This window comes from Mesocricetus auratus, unplaced genomic scaffold (assembly GCF_017639785.1).
Source record: "Mesocricetus auratus isolate SY011 unplaced genomic scaffold, BCM_Maur_2.0 Super-Scaffold_100031, whole genome shotgun sequence".
Lineage (NCBI taxonomy): Eukaryota > Metazoa > Chordata > Mammalia > Rodentia > Cricetidae > Mesocricetus > Mesocricetus auratus.
In genome coordinates this window covers 2,270,921-2,278,172 of record NW_024429212.1, presented here as the reverse complement: position 1 = coordinate 2,278,172, position 7,252 = coordinate 2,270,921, and positions in this window count along the sequence as shown.

Here is a 7,252-nt window from a genome sequence, read left to right as displayed (position 1 = left end):
AATTGAGGTGGGAAGGCTCACCCTGAAGTGGGTGATACCATTTCATGGGTTGGGTTCCAGAAGGTGTGAAGTAAAAGAGTGGGTACTGGGAGCAAGCATGTGTGCCTTCCTTCCTGCCCTCTGTCCATGTGTGTAGACTCAAAGTGATGTCGAGAACCTGCACTATGAATCTCTTGCTATGAAGGACTATACCTTAGAATTACAAGCTAAAATAAACCCTTTCTCCTGAAGCTGATTTTTGTCAGAGTGTTTCATCACAGCAACATAAATAAAACTAGGACAGCGAGGGGACAAGTTGAGCAAGCTGGAAGAAGAGGTTGCCAGATGTGTGTGAACACTTACAAGCAGAATGCAAAGGGGTCCTATTCCTCATCCTTCTAGAAGCCAAGGGAATTGCCTTGATCTCTCAGACTCTGTCTTCATGTACTGCAGCATCCCAGAGATGCTTTGTGGCTTGACCACCTTTCCCTAAATCACCCTTAACACTTACTCTGTAAGTTCACTGGAACCTGCCTGGTACAATTTCCTCTTTCATTGCCTGCTTACCGGTCTGCTTTCCCTCTCCTATGTAGCGGATGAATGTAAGATCTCCTTGGTAATTGGTAGTCCATGATGATGGCTTCTTTTGACAACTCTACCCTCCTTCCTGAGCATCACATCTTCAGTTCTTTTCCATGTCTGAACCCCAGAAGTGGACAGGTCTATGAAGCACACTGACACGTGTATCTTCACATTGGGGGAGGTGTTGCTTCTCTAGACCTGCTATTCATCTATAGGACATGTATTGTATGAACACAAACTAGTGTCTTCTACACGGTAACTTAGTAGATCCCTGGCAGGGGTCATGGACTCAGCTGAAGAACAGGGTATGGAGAAGCATGTTATGTTATACGGAATCCCTGCAGACATCTTTACTGCTATTCATCCCTTATCCAAGAAAATGAGGAGACACCTGGATTCCATCAACTACTGTAGGTGGCAACTCTCCCTGTGCAAAGCGTTAAGAATATGGCTGTGTTTGGCTTGTGTTAAAGCCCTGGCTTATCTGTCAGCTTCCTCCCCAGGATATTGTAGAGAGAAACCCATGGGTAGACTATCTGCAAGCTGAAAAACTAAGGCAGAGGAAGGCATCATAAGAAGAAATGTGTGACCAGTTCCTAGAACAGTCCCCAGGTTAAGTCTCCAGAGAATTGATAACTGGTCTGGCCTAGAGTTTCTATGGTAGATCTTGGATTTCATGAACCTCCTTGGTGCATTTTGATGACTTTCTCTGTCTAAGATTTTATTTTTATGTGTGATACTTTCTTTCAATTTTCTTTAGGATTTAAAAAAAGGATCTTGAATAATGTGGGTCACATCACACATGACAGTGTTTGGGAATGGAAGAGAGATGACTTAAATTAAGTTCCCTGGTGATTGGTCACAGTGCTAAAATTGCCATGGCTGTGTGAAGCATGATAAAAATGAATCATCTGAGCTGAAGCTGAAGATAACTTCTAGAAGTTCCCTAACTGAGCTTGGTGCCATCCACAGCAGGGCAACTGGAGAAAGAGGTCCTTCACCCTAAGACAGAAAGACCCCAGGGTTCTTCTATGTGTCCCTACCAGGCTCTAGAAAGTCACTAGATACAGCTTCTACCATTTGACCTTAAAACTGCCTGCTCCCTCCATGAGTTGGATGATGGAGAATGCATTTGCTTTCAGTCTCCACTCACACAGCCCTCTTTGTTATAAAAGTTATCTCTCTTCCATAAACTTGCTGCCATTACCCCAAGCACAGAAGAGAACCTCTCTTTTCTCATTCTCGACTTTACTAAGTTCTTGATTTTTCTGCCTACTTTGCATATCTATAGCAAAATACGTATGGCAGCCAACTTCTGAGAAAAGAGGTTGATTTGGGACCAGGGTTTTGAAGCTTTCAATCCATGGCTGGCTGAGTGCATTGTTTTGGGGTCTGTGCTCAGGCAGCAAATCTTGGTGGGACACATGGAATTCAAGGCAGCTCATCTCTTAGTGTCCAGGAAATACGGGAGAGAAAAAAAAAGAAAATAGGGAAACTCATTGCCTTATTTGAAAGCATGCCCCCAGGAAAATTTGACTTCCACTAAACCTACCTCTAAAAGGTTATATACCAAGTCTCAGTAGTGCTGAACTGAGGGCCATGCCTTTGGGGAACATTTTGGTTCCAAAAGCAACAACTCTCTTGGAAGTGGGCTGAATAGTAAGAGAATGGAATTATGCACCTCAGTAGCTCACCAGGCAGCTCCGGGAAGGTTTGACTCATGAGTGGCATTACAGTTAGTCATACAGGCATGATGGGTTGTGGTGGGATAGGGGAGTGACGGATGCGATCCCAAATCTGTTGCCCTTGATTAAGTATTTCTGGGAACAATAGAGAAAGTGTCATAAAATAAGGGCCACCCTGCCTCATGCCATAACTCCAGAATTATGACTTGGACATTGACATGCCTCATTGTATCTAGATATAAAGACAGGTAAACATAGTTGCAGAGACAGATGGAAAGATAGAAATATGTATACAGTGAAAACTAAAATGTGAAGGAATATATATATATATGTATATACATATATAAAACAATTACACTAAAATTTATACATATGCACAATTATATGAAATGTATATATTCAAATATACCTATACCAAGACATACATTTTATATAATTTGCTTCTGGATCTTTTAACTCTTCTCATTTGGCTAATATTTCTCTACTCTTTATGTGGCAGTAGTTGATTTTAAACAATTCTGTTTGAGATATTTTATAATAAGACTATATTTTAACTGCTGAATGAAATAACAAAACACATCTACTATTCTAAAATAATAACTACTAGGGCCATAAGACCACGATGGTGGTAGCTAGGGTTAGGGTTAGAGTTAGGTAGATCCTTCTCTTTGTCAGTGTTCTATTCTGGGGCATGCAAGATGCCAGAGGTACAGACCAGACACAAGGAGGAAGAAAGAGAAGCAGTGCTGAATCATCAATGAGGGATCATGGTTGCCCCTGGTCTCCACCTTTGAAGCTGGACTAGCACTGGGTGAAGGAATCCCATAAGCAGTTTCTCTCATTTGGCCTCCATGGCTCACTTCCTCAGAGTTGCTTGTCTGTCTACAAAAACCCAAGAATTTTTGCTCAGGTTCTGTTTAGCATTGCTGTCTATTCTTAACTTAAGAGTTTCATTGGGGAACAGATTCTATCTTTCGCACCATGTGCTCATTTACACCTCATAGGAGGGTAGGTGCTCCGTGTTCACTGGTGTTAGGAGCCCACTGGAGGTGGAGGCAGACACTGGAAGCACAAGAAAAAAAAAAACTCAAAGTGGGAATTGAGTCCTGTGAACCAGTGGTGAGAGGTCCCAGATGGAAAGGTCTGTGTGCCAGCTCAATAGTGAGGAAGGGTGTGGGAGAAGCATGAGCAAAAACCCACTCACCCTAGAATTCCTGTAAAGTCACCATCAAGAGGAGCTCTCCATCTCCAAGCACAGCTTCAGATGCAAAACAAGACCACCCAGGACTTCATCAGGGAACACAAGGAAGAAAAGGCTGGTTTATGCAAAAACAGAGACTGGGGCCACATCAACTTAAGTGAGGATAAGCACATGTGATGTCAGAGTCTCCAGAGACACAATGAGTACGTGTAGAAATGAAAACAGATCCAAAGCAGGGACCTTGGAGGTTGTCATAGCTTTCAAGAAGGGTCAAGTTGCTTTTAATTACCAGGACTTTGGAGCAGGGTGGATTGTTGATTGTAAATTTAAAGACCAGTGTCACCAATGCTTTTGGACATTTGAACACTGAAGTAGTCCTCCTTAACTTCAGCGAGTTTCTCATAAGCCCAAACTAATGCCCCAAATTACAGACAGGACAGAAACCTGGGCATTTTGCTCTTCTTCCATATACATTTTTAGGATTATTAATAGACTAGGCACATAAGAGATGAACATCCATCAGTAATTGTAAAGTAGAATGATAATAACAACACACTATTAGTGTTATGGAATATGGTTTTGTTCTATATAAAAGTAAACTAATTAATATTGAAAACCAATGTTAACAGTGATTAACTTAGAACACCGAAAGTAGAACCATGGGGAAGAAGCGGTACCCCATTCTCAGGGTGTACACCCTGCATTCTACTCTCTGTTCCATCATTGGCTGGTCCAATGGTGTAAGCAGGTGGTCTCACTAGGTAGGCTCATATTTTTTCCTATAAGAACATAGGATAACTCTAGGTGACCTTTCTCTAGAGGAACTATTAATGTTTTCCATGTCATGGGTATCACTTTGACCTCCATAATAATGACTATTGTCATCTGGGTTCATGAGGGAGGAAGTTATTGAAAAGAAACACAAATTCCTCTTGATACAATGCATGGGTGTCTTGAGATTGTGGTCAATTTCACCAGCTGATTTACTGCAGAGGCTGAGTCATGATAGCACTTCTTAAAAGGTTCTTAAGATGAATGGTTTCACTAAAGTTAATTTAGTTACACTATTAAGCCAAAAAAATAGTTTTTCTGCTAGTTGCTTTCTTAGATTGGAACCTGTAGAATGAAAGTCCTCACTCTTTGCTGTGAATGGGAAGGACAAAATAGCAATGGGTTTATGAGAAGCACCACGATGTTTGAATCAGCTTCCAATCCCCATATTTCTAGATAATAGGTCATCTTCATTTGTTAATGAGTTTTGCATCCTACAAGAGAGCCTGTGTACCAGAGCCTTCCAACAATGTGTGAAAGGCCCTAGTGGGATGTTCATCTGTGTGTACATGTATGTGCTTCTGTGTATCTATCTGTATGCCTGTGTATGTATTTTCATGTGTGAAGGGTATGTATCCATATGTACGTGCACATGTGTCCTCTACATGTCAGTGCATCTGTGTGTATCTCTCTGTGCGTACTTGGGTATGTATGTGTATGTGCACATAAGTGTGTCTGTATATCTGCACATGAGTGTAATGTTGTTCACCATTGTTAGGACATCATTGTCAGGTACACATCATATAATAGTCAGTCTCTGACTGTCTTTTATACACACACACACACACACACACACACACACACACACGCACACACATACACTCCAATTACCTCACCCATAGAAAACACAGGAAGAAAAAAGGAAAGAAGGAAGTGAAAGACCCCGAATTTATAGAAATAAAATATAAGCTTAAACAGGGAGGGCACCCCACTAGAGAACTTGGGAAGTGAACAAAGGACCCCATCCCAGGAACCGGCCATACCACAGAATGTAATGTATGGTTTAGCAACCTTAATTGCAGAAGGGCTGTAAATCCACAAAAGGCCAATTACGGGCTGCCGACCATCTGTGAAGAACTGACCAGGGCATCAGAGATGGGAAAACAAGACTAGTGGGAAACAAGGAGATAACACTATTTACTTAGGGAGAGATAATTAACTCATACCAAGGTTTGAGGAATTTACAACGTGTAGGTCAGGAAGACATCTACTTCCCCTGGTCAGTAGTCACGTACCCCCTTCCCCCGTCATGAGATAGGGACCCCTCCCAAAAGCTTGTGGTTTTTGTCTTTAAAAGCTGATTGTAACTGAACCTCGGGGCCAATTGGTCTAAAAGCTGACCGAGAGGCCCATCTGCAGATGCCTAATTAAAGCCTCTTGCATGTTGCATCAATTGGCGCGTGGACTCTTGATTCTTGGGGTGACAAATCCAGCTTGGGGACCCCTCCTCAATTCGGGGTACCCCAACAGAAGGAAGGAAGAGAAGCAAGGGAAGAGACAGGGACAGCGCCTATTGTCATCAACCACTGTGTGTGCTTCACATCTCATCACAGAGATAGCTCAGTGATCACCTGTAGCTTGTCTTTTTGTGAATGAATGTGAACATCATGAATTATTTGTACCTCCTAGGTCAAACCACCTCTTTAATACATCCATCAATTGCAGGCAAACTGGGATTAAAATGACACTTTAAAAAATAGTGTGCCTATACATAGACATCCAGGAAATAGGAAGTGAAACTTTTAAGAAGTGGATGGACAGAGACAGAGATAAAGACAGAGAGACAAGGACAGACAAACATAGAGACAAAGGGGGACAGAGAGAGAGAGAGAGACAGAGAGACAGAGAGAGACAGAGAGAGAGAGACAGAGAGAGTGAGAGAGAGGAGGAGGAGGAGGAAGAGGCAGAAGAAAAGGAAGGACAGAACTAACTGAACTAAGAATTAGGTGACTTGTATTCACCAAGACCAAAGACCTGGTGGACCTCTCATGGCCAGTTGTCTTTATTACTAACTCCACTGACATCAAGTGACTAGGTCCTATTGAGAACTTTAATAAATATAACACTGCAAAGCTCACTGTGTTCCTTACAAGGATGTCCCTGAGACTGTCACTCACCACATCACAAGGAGTTTGCTTTTTTCTTGTAAGTAAGAAATGACAGTTGTGTTTATTTTGATGTTATTTTCACATTGACAAAGTCATTGATTCTATTTTCACCATTTCTTTGGCTTTACAGAGATTTTTTTGTGACTGATGTTTAACAAAACTTTAGGATTCAAAGCATAATGATCTCAAGTTACCTTTTAGTATTTGGTTCCTGAAGTGTCCAATTAGTTTTCAAGCCAACTTAAGCTGAATAGAATCTATAACAGGGAGGTAGATTGCCTTGAGGAAGCTAAGAGCATGGGGCATTTGGAGCACTGAGAATCCACTGACACAATTTTCCTCTTTCCTTTGGGACCAAATGATCTGTCACTTCCCATGGTCTCCACAGTTACATTCTGTTGCCCTGTCCTCCATTTGTCTGGTTGTGCCTGGGACCAGACATGAAACCTTGCCCAGGTAAATTTTGTTATCTACCTGGTACAAAATTGAACCACTTGGGAATATAGAATGTCAACAGAAACATTGCCATGTTTTCAAGTTATTGCCTCACCTCAATTGATTTGATTGATGATTAATGTGGCAAGGTCCAACCTAATGTGGGTGACACTATCCCGAGGCAGGTGGACCTAGGCTGGGTAAAGAAAGCAAGCTGAGCAAACTGTAGGGAGAAGACCAGAAAACAGTATTCCTCCATGGTTTCTGCTTCACTCTCATTTGAGCGCCTGCACTGTGACCTGGAAGTGTAAGTTGCAACAAGATCTTTCCTCCCTTTAGGTTAGTTACTCTTGCTCAATGTTTTATCACTACAAAAGAAATGCAAAGTAGTTCAGAACACAGTAGGCAGCCACAAAAGCCCAACCCCAAAG